The sequence below is a fragment of the Sus scrofa genome, chromosome 7 (assembly GCF_000003025.6).
Source record: "Sus scrofa isolate TJ Tabasco breed Duroc chromosome 7, Sscrofa11.1, whole genome shotgun sequence".
NCBI lineage: Eukaryota > Metazoa > Chordata > Mammalia > Artiodactyla > Suidae > Sus > Sus scrofa.
The window spans coordinates 76,982,936-76,995,204 of record NC_010449.5 but is presented as its reverse complement, the minus strand read 5'-3'; the positions used below and the strand labels follow the sequence as shown (position 1 = coordinate 76,995,204).

General features: G+C 36.9%; 1 protein-coding gene across 1 annotated transcript in view; it reads left to right on the top strand.

Annotated features, from left to right (window-relative positions):
• Nucleotides 1–12,269, top strand: part of LOC102158035 (uncharacterized) — a 584,796-nt gene that overhangs the window by 60,806 nt on the left and 511,721 nt on the right.

Sequence of the window (12,269 nt, the reverse complement as noted above, 5' to 3'; positions counted from 1 at the left end):
CCAAGGGGCAATTGCAAATACATCCCATCCTGCTAGTGTTGCAAAGCAAACAAGAAGTATGTGCTCAGTGTTTAATATGAACTTGGTCACTTAAAACAAATTCTTTCTCTTACTGTTCTGGATACAAGAAATCTGAAATCAGGCTCACTGGCTCCAGGCAAGGTCTTGGCAGGCCTGATTGCTTCCAGAGGCTCCAAGGGAGAATCCATCTCCTGGCCTTTTCTAGCTTCTGGAGACCGCCTGGATTCCTTGGCTCATGACCCCTTCTTGAGTCACTCCTACCTCTTGTTTCCACCACCACAGCTCCTTCCACTTCTGGAGTCAAATATCCTCAAACACATCATATACTTCCATTATTAAAAAACAAAAAACGGGATGGACCTAGAAACTATCATGCTAAGTGAAGTCAGCCATACAATGAGACACCAACATCAAAAGCTTTCACTGACATGTGGAATCTGAAAAAAGGACAGACTGAACTTTTTTGAGGAACAGATGCTGACTCACAGACATTGAAAAACTTATGGTCTCCGGAGGAGACAGTTTTGGGGGTGGGGGGATGTGCCTGGGCTGTGGGATGGAAATCCTGTGAAATCAGTTTGTTATGATCATTATACAACTACAGATGTGATAAATTCATTTGAGTAATATAAAAAAAGTTTAAAAATAAATAAAAAATAAAACGGAAAAAAAAAAAAACAAAAACCAAAAAAGCAAAACCGTTGTGGAGTTCCCATTGTGGCTCAGTAGAAAAGAACCCAACTAGTATCCATGAGGATGCGGGTTCGAGCCCCAACTCTGCCTAGTGGGTTAAGGATCTGGTGTTGCCATGAGCTGTGGTATATGGTGCAGATGCAGCTCTCCCCTGTGTTGCTGTGGCTGTGAAATGCAGACCTGCTGCTGCAGCTCAGATTTGACCCCTAGCCTGGGAACTTCATGTGTCATGGATGCGGCCCTAAAGAGCAAAAAATAAAGTAAATAATGAAATAAATTAAAAATTTTTAGGGGAGTTCCTGTCATGGTTCAGTGGTTAACGAGTCCGACTAGGAACCACGAGGTTGCAGGTTTGATCCCTGGCCTCGTTCAGTGGGTTAAGGATCCAGAATTGCTGTGAGCTTTGGTGTAGGTTGCAGCTGTGATGTAGGTCACAGATGTGGCTTGGGTCCTGCGTTGCTGTGGCTGTGGTGTAGGCCAGTGGCTACAGCTCTGAATAGATCCCCAGCCTGGGAACCTCCCATATGCTGCAGGTGCTGCCTTAGAAAAGACAAAAAAAGACTCCAAAAAAATTTTTTTAATTTACAAACCCTTGTATTCTGAGAGTGTTAATAATGAAAAACAGAAACATCATATCTTTTCTTAAGTCAAACACTAGCTGTGCTTAGAGCTATTATCCATAGCAAAGGCAGACTAAAACTCATATATACTAATTCCTTAACTGAAAACATTATTAGTGTTAATTTTTACAATGTTTAATACTGTCATGTCTATTGAAGATATTATAATTATGAGAAGTACTACAATTTTCTCACAAATGAAAATAATGGACAAGTTATTTAAATACTACCTCAGATCCTGTTCCCCAGGCTCAGACCTTGAGATAGGGATTCCTGCACTTAAAAAGGAAAAGGGGAAAAGGCCAAACAAGGGGCCGATTTCCATTGATGTTGCTGACATTCTGAGAGCTCTAGAGGAATTCTTAAAGGTCACGTAAATATACAAACTGCATTAGATGCAATTTTTAAATACTGAACATATAGTTTATTTTCTAGGAAAACATTATCTTAAATTATTAAAGTTTGAGAGTTAAAAAACAGCCAATTGGAAAAATCATTATTTTTATTTACTTTTAAAACATGTAGAACAAGATAATATTATAAGCTACCCCTGAAGGAAAAGAAAGTCCTGTAGAAGAGCTGTTCATTCATACTAAAAGACAAACATAATTCTGATAATAAAACTGGATGTAGAGTAGCCCTTGAACAACAAATAACAACAAAAAATTATGAAATAATTTTACTCATAAACATACATGAAGAAAAATTCATACAATGGTCAAATGATATTTACCCAGAATGTTTAAGCTCTGCTCTGGATGGGTGGTATTTCCATGGCTTAGATAACAGCAAGATATCAATGACAAAAATGTACCTTCTAAGTTTAGTACTTAATAAATTTTTCTATGTGCATTTTCTTGGTATTACACAGATTAAGGAATGGTGAGTGAATGTACAAATATTTAGTGCATGTATAATTCAGTTATTTAACAGTAGTTAGGTGGTATAGGGGAGTAGTAGTTCCTTCTCAAATTATTTTTTATGGAATTTTACAACTCATGGGAAAAATGAACATTTGTTATATTGCTTTATTATCATAAACAAGCTGTTTCATTAAAAAAATAGTAAACTGCCCAGGTATAGTCTTTACTTGAGATAATAATTGCCTTATTTCATTCAGTCCTCTAAAGATAATGTTATTATAGTCAATTTGGAAAATGATACAAAAGTTTGTTATATTAACACTGCCTATATCATATTCTTTGTAGGCAATACATAAATGAAGAAAAATCCTTACATTAAAAATATAACATACTACAGTGATTATTTTTCAAAATGATACCCAGACACAGTGTACATATAGCTACTGGCTTCTATTCCTAAGGAGAAATTTGTCTCTTCATGGCCAACCTAGAACCAACATTGACTATTTTATTAGGTAACAAGACTATTAACCATTTCAAGGACATGAGTCCCAAACATTCCACATGAATTTTTCATTACAAGGATTTTATTTTTTGTTTATTTTTTTGTCTTTTTAGGGCTGCACTTGTGGCATATGGAGGTAAAAGTTTGTAAGCCCTTCTTCTACATCCTTAGTGATCATGAAAATGCAAGTTTAATACCGTAATGAGATCACTATACACCCATTATGTTGGCTAAAAATAAAAAGACAACTATATCAAGTGTTAGCAAAAATGTAGAACAACTTTCTAATGTAGAATCTCTTTAAAGACATGTTCTCTTCAGTGAGAAGGGCTCTTCTTCATTTGATGTTATGTTATGGTACGAAAGACAACTCCTTACAGGGACTCAGTCTGAGGGCCAGTATCTCAACAAGGGAAAACTTTCCTTCTGTCTGAAGAAATCATTGGATCAAGATAATAATAAGACCCACTTACTTATTTCAGTGCTTTGATTGATGCATGGTTGTTGAACATGAATTTTTAAGATGTTGTGCATAATTTTACAGAGTGACTTCTCTATATGGCCACAGGGGGGCGATGCTGCTTCAAAGAAAATTAACATTCGTCCCACATACACATCTTCAAGAAATTATCCTTTACAATCTAATAGATTATTATCTCCTACTTTCCTTTAATTTAAATCTCTGTCAAATATGTATGTGGGTGGCTAGATATGTATGCATCTATCCAAACATCTACCTAAGTAGTATCTGTATACTTTCTAATCTAATGGTTTGAAAAATAAGGCTTTGAAAATCAATGCTTCTTTGAATAATACATATTGTCCTCACAGTCACGGCCACATTTTGCTTCTATAATATAAATTTATGATACTGTCACCCAGACATAGCCTAATCTTCAAGCATCTTCTCCATCAGAACCATTCTGGGCCCAGAAGTACGGTTGTTTACTGTTTTCTTTGTCACATCACAGAAATGCACATTTCTCTTTGTAGCTTTTATCTGACTGTACTTGAGTACTGGGACCCAGTTGGCTGAAGATTGGGACTCTGTCTCTTTCATTAATGAGACCCAAGTATTGACCTATTAGTAGGCAGGCAGCAACATTCATTAAAAATATATTGAAAAAATGCATTAATGAATGAATAAGTGAAGAGTTCCCATTATGGCTCAGTGGGTTAAGAACCTGACTAGTATCCATGAGGATGGGGATTCGATCCTTAGCCTCTCTCAGTGGATTAAAGATCTGGCATTGCTGCAAGATGTGGTGTAAGTCCCAGAGGCAGCTCGGATCTGGTGTTGCCGTGGCTGTGGCATAGGCCTGTACCTGCAGCTCCAATGCAGCTCCTATCCTGGGAACTTCTATATGCTGCAGCTGTGGCCATAAAAAGAAAAATATTAAAATTTAAATTAAAAAATTAATAAGTGAAAAAGAAAACATATCAAAAGTTTAACAATTAAAAAAATCCCCTTAGAGTACTGGAGTAGATAGGATTATATCTTATCATTGTCTTATCATTGTGTCAGGGTGGATGATGAAGGGCTTTTCTTTTCTTTCCTTCTTTCCTTTCTTTCTTTCTTTCTTTCTTTCTTTCTTTCTTTTTGTCTTTTTTGGGCTGCACCAGTGGCATATGGAGTCTTTCTTTTTTTTCTTTCTTTCTTTCTTTCTTTCTTTCTTTCTTTCTTTCTTTCTTTTCTTTCTTTCTTTTCTTTCTTTCCCTTTCTTTCTTTCTTTCTTTCTTTCTTTCTTTCTTTCTTTCTTTTCTTTCTTTCTTTCTTTCTTTCTTTCTTTCTTTCTTTCTTTCTTTCTTTCTATCTTTCTTTTTTGGCTTTTTTGGGCTGCACCAGTGGCATATGGAGGTTCCCAGGGTAGGAGTTGAATCAGAACTGTAGTGGCTGACTTACATCACAGCCACAGCAATGCAGGATCCAAGCCGTGTCTGCAATCCACACCATAGCTCACAGCAATGTCGGGTCCTTAACCCACTGAGCAAGGCTGGGGATCAAACCTGCATCCTCATGGATACTAGTCAGGTTGGTTAACAACTGAGCCATGACAAGAGCTCAGAGTTTTTCTTTGATTGGATTTAAGATGACACCAAATACAGAAACAAAAAATTTCTCTCCGTGTTTCAAAAAAATGAGCTCCTTATTTCTTTTAGCTTCTATTATTTATAATGTAGATCACTACTATTTTTCAGGCTGCCTTGGAATTTATCCTGCATTTCTGACTCTATATCCTGCTGTGTTAGCATCGAAAGCCAAATTTATTCTTTATGTTTTTTATTTTACCTATGAAGATAAACTGTGAAGAAAATGTTAAATGTTCAAACTCAGGAAGAGAACTACCAAAAACATTGCATTCCTGAACAGTCATGGTTCCATATACTGAACTCTGAAAACTTTTTCTAGGCTCTCTTATCCATTTAGAAATTAAAGCTCCTACAGAACAGATAATTTCAGTACTTCTTAATTAATTTTCCTCATGTATGTTCTTAGAAATATTTCATTTGACGGATTTACATTTTAGCAGAAACACAAAGACATTAACATTGTTTTAATAACCTTCTATCATTTCTTAGGGCCATGTAAACTATGGACATATCTGAAAGATCATGTTAAAATTCAAGTTCTATGAGGGCAAAAGGCATATACATTCTCTCTGTTCTGATCCACAATAGCTTGTAACAGTGTATTACGCCCATTGCATGTCTTCAATAGACTTTAATTAGTATTTGTAATATAAAAGCAGTGATGCTTTATAAGTTAATTTTGGGATTAACTTTTATAAAACTTCATGGGAATTGTCTTCCTCATAATGAAATAATGTTATCCCTATTAACACTTCAAGAGGAGGTCCTGATACATGATTTTTAACCTTCTAGGGGGTGTCAGGAAAAGGAAGAGGTGGGAATGGGAGAGAAATTCTAAACTGCTCTTTATTCATGTGTAAGCAGAAGATTTCTGATTTTCGGCGAAAATGATTTTCACCAAGTTCTATGTTAGGGCAAAAGGGGGAAATGCTTGCTTTTGAGAAATAGCTTTAGGTGAAATGACTTGTGAGAGGGTGGGGCCTGTTGAAGGAATTATAGCAGATGTGAACTTAAAGTCAGAGGTCAAGCTGGCTGAGAAGACTAGACGATCACCTGAGCTGTCACTGAGCTTTGGTGCCAGGAACAATGGACAAGATTCTGGGAGCATCATTTTTGGTTCTGTGGCTTCAACTAGGCTGTGAGTTGCAAAGAAGAAACCCTAGGATATGTTGTCAATTGGGGAGAATAAGAAAAATCCATGCAAGTAGAAACTTTAAAAAGGAAATATCAATGTGGGGACCTGATGATATTTTATCTCTTTAAACAGGGGTGAGCGGCCAACAGAAGGAAAAAAGGGACCAGCAGCAGGTGAAACAGAGCTCTCAACCTTTGACAGTCCAGGAAGGAGACATTTCAATTCTGAACTGTACTTATGAGAACAGTGCCTTTGACTACTTCCCATGGTACCGGCAACATCCTGGCAAAGGACCTGAATTATTGATCGCCATACGTTCTGGTTCAATTGCAAAGGAAGATGGAAGATTGAGAGTTTTCCTCAGTCAAAGTGCCAAACATGTGTCCTTGCACATCAAGGCTTCCCAGCCTGGAGACTCAGCCACCTACTTCTGTGCAGCAAGTGCAAATGCTCTCCAGGCACCTGCAGCCTGTACCCAAACCTGCAGCTGAGGCTCCAGCCAAACCCTGCTGTGTAGATGAAACAGTTTCTCTCTCTCTCTCTCTCTCTCTCTCTCTCTCACACACACACACACACACACACTCCATTTGGCTGTAAAAAGTCTTAGTAAATTTAAGAAAACTAAAATTATGCAGAATTTATTACTTGACCAAAAGGGGAATTGATTTGGAAAAAACACAACATGATATCTCTAGAAAATCTTAAGATTTGGAATTTAGGCCCTAAGTTTTAAAATAAGTCATAGGGTAAAAAAAGCAATGACAATGGCTATTAGAAAATATTTTGAAAGAAATTATAGTGAGAACACATACATATAAATATGTATGAGGCACAGCTAAAAGAATACAGGAAAAGGAATTTATCTTTTTAAATATTTCTATTACCAAAGGAAAAAAGTTGAAAAACAATTATCCAAATTTTCAACAAAAGAAGATAGAAAAAGAAGAAAATAAAACTCAACATAATCTAAAGGAAGGAAAAATTAAAAATTAAAATTGCCAAAGATTAAGGAAAACATTAATAGAGATAACCATGAAATATGTGGTTAATTTTCTTAAAATGATTAATACAATTGATCTGTTCCTAGCTAGAATTATCAAGAGAATTACCAACATTCTAAAAGAAGGTAAACACAAATTATAAAGATGAAGAATGTAAAAGAAAACCATACATAGATTCTGCAATGCTGAAAAAGTAACAAAAGAACATCATTAACAAGTTTATGCCACTGAGTAAGAGTATAGAAGTAGACCCACACAAATGGAGAAACTTATTTTTGACAAAGTGCAAGGAGAATTCATCGGAGGAAATGTCTTATCAGCAAATGATTTTGACACAATTGGATATTCATAGGCAAATGATTGAAAGATGGCCCAAATCTCATACCTTATACAAAAATCTGAGGATAGTCTTGAAATGGATTATACATTCAAGTGTAAGATGTAAACCTACAAATCTTTTTAGAAGAAAACATAAGAAAATCCATATATAACTTAAGGTTTTACAAAAAAGATTTTGACATGATATCCATAAAAAATAAACAACTTGGATTTTTTTTCCCCCAATTTTTTTTGTTTGTTTGTTTTGTTTTGTTTTGTTTGCTTTTTAGGGCCACACCTGTGGCACATGGAGATGCCCAGGCTAGGGGATTAGTTGGAGCTACAGCTGCTGGCCTGCATCACAGCCATGTCTGTGACCTACACCACAGCTCACAGAAACACTGGATCCCCAACCCACTGAGTGAGGTCAAGGATCAAACCCTGATCCTCATGGATATTAGTCAGATTCATTTCCTCTGTGCCACAATAGGAACTACATAACTTGGAGTTCATCAAATTTTTTCCTGTGGAAAACACTATTAAGAGAATGAAAAAGATAACAGAATGGCAGGAAATATTTGCAAAATATCTTTTCATCAAAGACTGGTATTCAGAATGCAATGAACTCCTAAACCCAGCAGGAAGAAAACGAACAAGCCAGTTGAAAAATGAGCAAAAGATTCACACAGACACTTTACCAAAGAGCATGTATAGCAGAGAAATAAACATATAAATAAGCATATAAAAAGATGTTCATCTTCATTAGCCATTAGCAAAATGCAAATTAAATGAGATAGCATTCCACATCTATCAGAATGGCTGACATTAAAAATACTGACACTTCCACATTCTGGCAACGATGCAGAGGAAGTGGATCACCCATACATTGCTCATCCATGAAGAGTACAGTCACTCTGGAAATCAGTTCAGTAGTTTTATATAAACTTAAATATCCACCTACCTTACAAGCAGCAGTCACACTCTTGTGTGACTCTTGGGTATTTATGCTTGAGAAATGAAAAATTTATGTTCACTCAAAAATCTCTACATAAATATTCATAGTGGCTATATCTCTGCCAGCCAAATCTGGAAACTACCCAAATGTATTCATTGGGTGAATCAATAAATAAATAAATCCCATTGTGGTGCAGCGGTTAACGAATCCGACTAGCAACCATGAGGTTGTGGGTTCGGTCCCTGGCCTTGCTCAGTGGGTTGAGGATCTGGTGTTGCCGTGAGCTGTGGTGTAGGTTGCAGACACAGCTCGGATCCTGCATTGCTGTAGCTCTGGTGTAGGCCGGCGGCTACAGCTCCAATTAGACCCCTAGCATGGGAACCTCCATGTGCTGCGGGAGTGGCCCTAGAAAAAGCAAAAAGACAAAAAAGACAAAATAAATAAATAAATAAATGTACTGTAGTAATCCATACAATGACGTATTATCATTTTTTATATATACATTCCTTTTCTTTTTAAAAAATTTTAATTAAATTATAGTTGATTTACAATGTTCTGTCAATTTCTCCTGTACAGCAAGGTGACCCAGTCATATATATAAATACATTATTTTTCTCATATTATCTTCCATCATGATCTATCACAAGTAATTGGATATAGTTCCCTGTGCTGTGCAGCAGGACCTCATTGCTTATCCATTCTAAATGTAATAGTTTGCATCTACTAACCTCAAACTCCCAATCCATCCTATTTCCTCCCCTTCCCCCAGCCCCATGGCAGCAACCACAAGTCTTTTTTCCGTGTCTGTGATCTGTTTCTGTCTTGTAGATAGGATCATGGATCATTTGTGCCATATTTTAGATTCCACATATAAGTGATATCATATGTACCTGGCCTCTTTCTGATTTACCTCACTTAGTATAAGAATCTCCATTTGCATCCATGTTGAAGCAAATAGCATTATCACATTCTTTTTTATGGCTGAATAGTATTCTATTGTATATATACCACATCTTCTTAATCTACTCATCTGTTGTTGGTTTCCATGTCTTGGCTATTGTGAATAGCGCTGCAATAAAATAGGGGTGCATTCTTCTTTTTGAATGAAAGTTTTGTCCAGATATGTTCCCAGGAGTGGGATTACTGGATCATATGGTATTTCTATATTTATTTTCTGAGGTACCTCCATAATGTTTTCCATAGTGGTTGTACCAACTTATATTCCCACCAACAGTGTGAGAGTGTTCCCTTTTCTCCACACCCTCTCCAGTATTTGTTATTTATAGACTTAATGATGGCCATTCTGACCACTGTGAAGTGATACCTCATTGTAGTTTTGATTTGCATTTCTCTAATAATTAGTGATGTTGAGAATTTTTTCATGTGCCTACTGGCCATCCATATGTCTTCTTTGGAGTATGTCTATTCAGACCTTCTGTCCATTTTTTGATTGGGTTGTTTGGTTTTTTGCTGTTGAGTTCTATGAGTTGTTTATACATTAGGGAGATTAGTCCCTTGTAGGTTCCATTGTTTGCAAGTATTTTCTCCCATTCTGTATGTTGCCTTTTCATTTTTTTATGGCTTCCTTTGCTGTGCAAAATTTTATAAGTTTGATTAAGTCTCATTTGTTTATTTTTGTTTTTATTTCTATTGCTTTGGGAGACAGACCTAAGAAAATATTTTTAAATTTTTTTTATTACTCAATGAATTTATCACATCAATAGTTGCATAATGATCATAACAATCTGATTTCACAGGATTTCCATCCCACAGCCCAGGCACATCCTCCCACCCCCCGCCCCCAAACTGTCTCCTCTGGAGACCATAAGTTTTTCAATGTCTGTGAGTCAGCATCTGTTCTGCAAAGAAATTCAGTCTGTCCTTTTTTCAGATTCCACATGTCAATGAAAACATTTGATGTTGGTGTCACATTGTATGGCTGACTTCGCTTAGCATGATAGTTTCTAGGTCCATCCATGTTGCTAAAAATGCTGGTATTTCATTCTTTTTAACGGCTGAGTAATATTCCATTGTGTATATGTACCTCATCTTCTTGATCCACTCCTCTGTCGATGGACATTTAGGTTGTTTCCATGTCTTGGCTATTGTAAATAGTGCTGCAATGAACATTGGAGTACATGTGTCTTTGCGAGTCGGGGTTTTCGCTGGATAGATGCCCAGGAGTGGGATTGCTGGATCAAATGGTAGTTCTATGTTTAGTTTTCTGAGGAATCTCCATACTGCTTTCCACAGTGGTTGCACCAATTTACAATGCCACCAACAGTGTACTAGGGTTCCTTTTGCTCCACACCCTCTCTAGCACTTCTTGTTTGTAGACTTTTGGATGATGGCCATTCTGGCTGGTGTAAGGTGGTACCTCATCGTGGTTTTGATTTGCATTTCTCTAATGATGAGTGACGTTGAACATCTTTTCATGTGTTTCTCGGCCATCTGTATGTCTTCTTTGGAGAACTGTCTGTTTAGATCTTCTGCCCATTTTTGGATGGGGTTGTTTGTTTTTTTGGTATGGAGCTGCAGAAGGTGTTTATAAATTTTGGAGATTAATCCCTTGTCAGTCGATTCACTTGCAAAGCTTTTCTCCCATTCTGTGGGTTGTCTTTTTGTGTTGTTTAGGGTTTCCTTTGCTGTGCAGAAACTTTGAAGTTTGAGTGGGTCCCATGTGTTTATTTTTCTTTTTATTGTCAATACTCTGATAGCTGGATCTGAGAAGATGTTGCTGTCATTTATGTCAGAGAGTGTTTGGCCTATGTTTTCCTCTAGGAGTTTGATAGTGTCTGGTCTTCTATCTAGGTCTTTAATCCATTTGGAGTTTATTTTTGAGTAGGGTGTTAGGGAGTGTTCTCATTTCATTCTTTTCCATGTGGCTGTCCAGTTTTCCCAGCACCACTTATTGAACTAGCTGTCCTTTCTCCATTGTATAGTCTTGCTTCCTTTGTCATAGATGAGTTGGCTGTAGGTGCATGGGTTGAATTCTGGGCTTTCTATCCTCTTCCACTGATGTATATGTCTGTCTTTGTGCCAGTACCATGCAGTTTTGATGACTGTTGCTTTGTAGTATAGTCTGAAGCCCAGGAGCCTGATTCCTCCAGCTCCATTTTTCGTTTTCAGGATGTCTTTGGTTATTCTGGGTCTTTTGTGCTTCCAAACAAACTTTAAAATATTTTGTTCGAGTTCTGTGAAAAATGTCCTTGGTCATTTGATAGGGATTGCATTGAATCTGTAGATTGCCTTAGGTAGTATAGTCATTTTGATAATATTAACTCTTCCAATCCACGAGCATGGTGTATCTTTCCATCTATTTCTGTCATCTTTGATTTCTTTCATCAGTGTCTTATAGTTTTCAGAGTACAGGTCTTTTGTCTCATTAGGTAGGTTTACTCCTAAGTATTTTATTCTTTTGGATATGATGGTAAATGGGATTGCTTCCCTAATTTCCTTTTCTGCTCTTTCATTGTTAGTATATAGAAATGCCGTTGATTTCTGTGTATTGATTTTGTATCCTGCGACTTTGCCAAATTCGTGGATCAGCCCTAACAGTTTTCTGGTAGAGTCTTTAGGATTCTCTAGGTATAGTATCATGTCATCTGCAAATAGGGATAGTTTTACTTCTTCCTTTCCAATTTGGATTCCTTTCATTTCTTTTACTTCTCTGATTGCTCTGGCTAGGACTTCCAGAACTATGTTGAAGAATAGTGGCGAGAGCGGACATCCTTGTCTTGTTCCTGATCTCAGCGGGAATTCTTTCAGCTTTTTACCATTGAGAGTGATGTTCACTATGGGTTTGTCATATCTGGCCTTTATCATGTTGAGGTAGGTTCCCGTTATGCCCACTTTCTGAAGGGTTTTTATCAGAAATGGGTGTTGGATTTTGTCAAAGGCTTCTTCCACGTCTATTGAGAGGATCATATGGTTTTTATTCTTCAGTTTGTTAATGGGGTGTATCACACTGATGGATTTGCAGATATTGAAGAGCCCTTGCATCCCTGGGATAAATCCCACTTGATCATGATTTACAATCCTTTTAATGGATTGTTGGATGCGGTTTG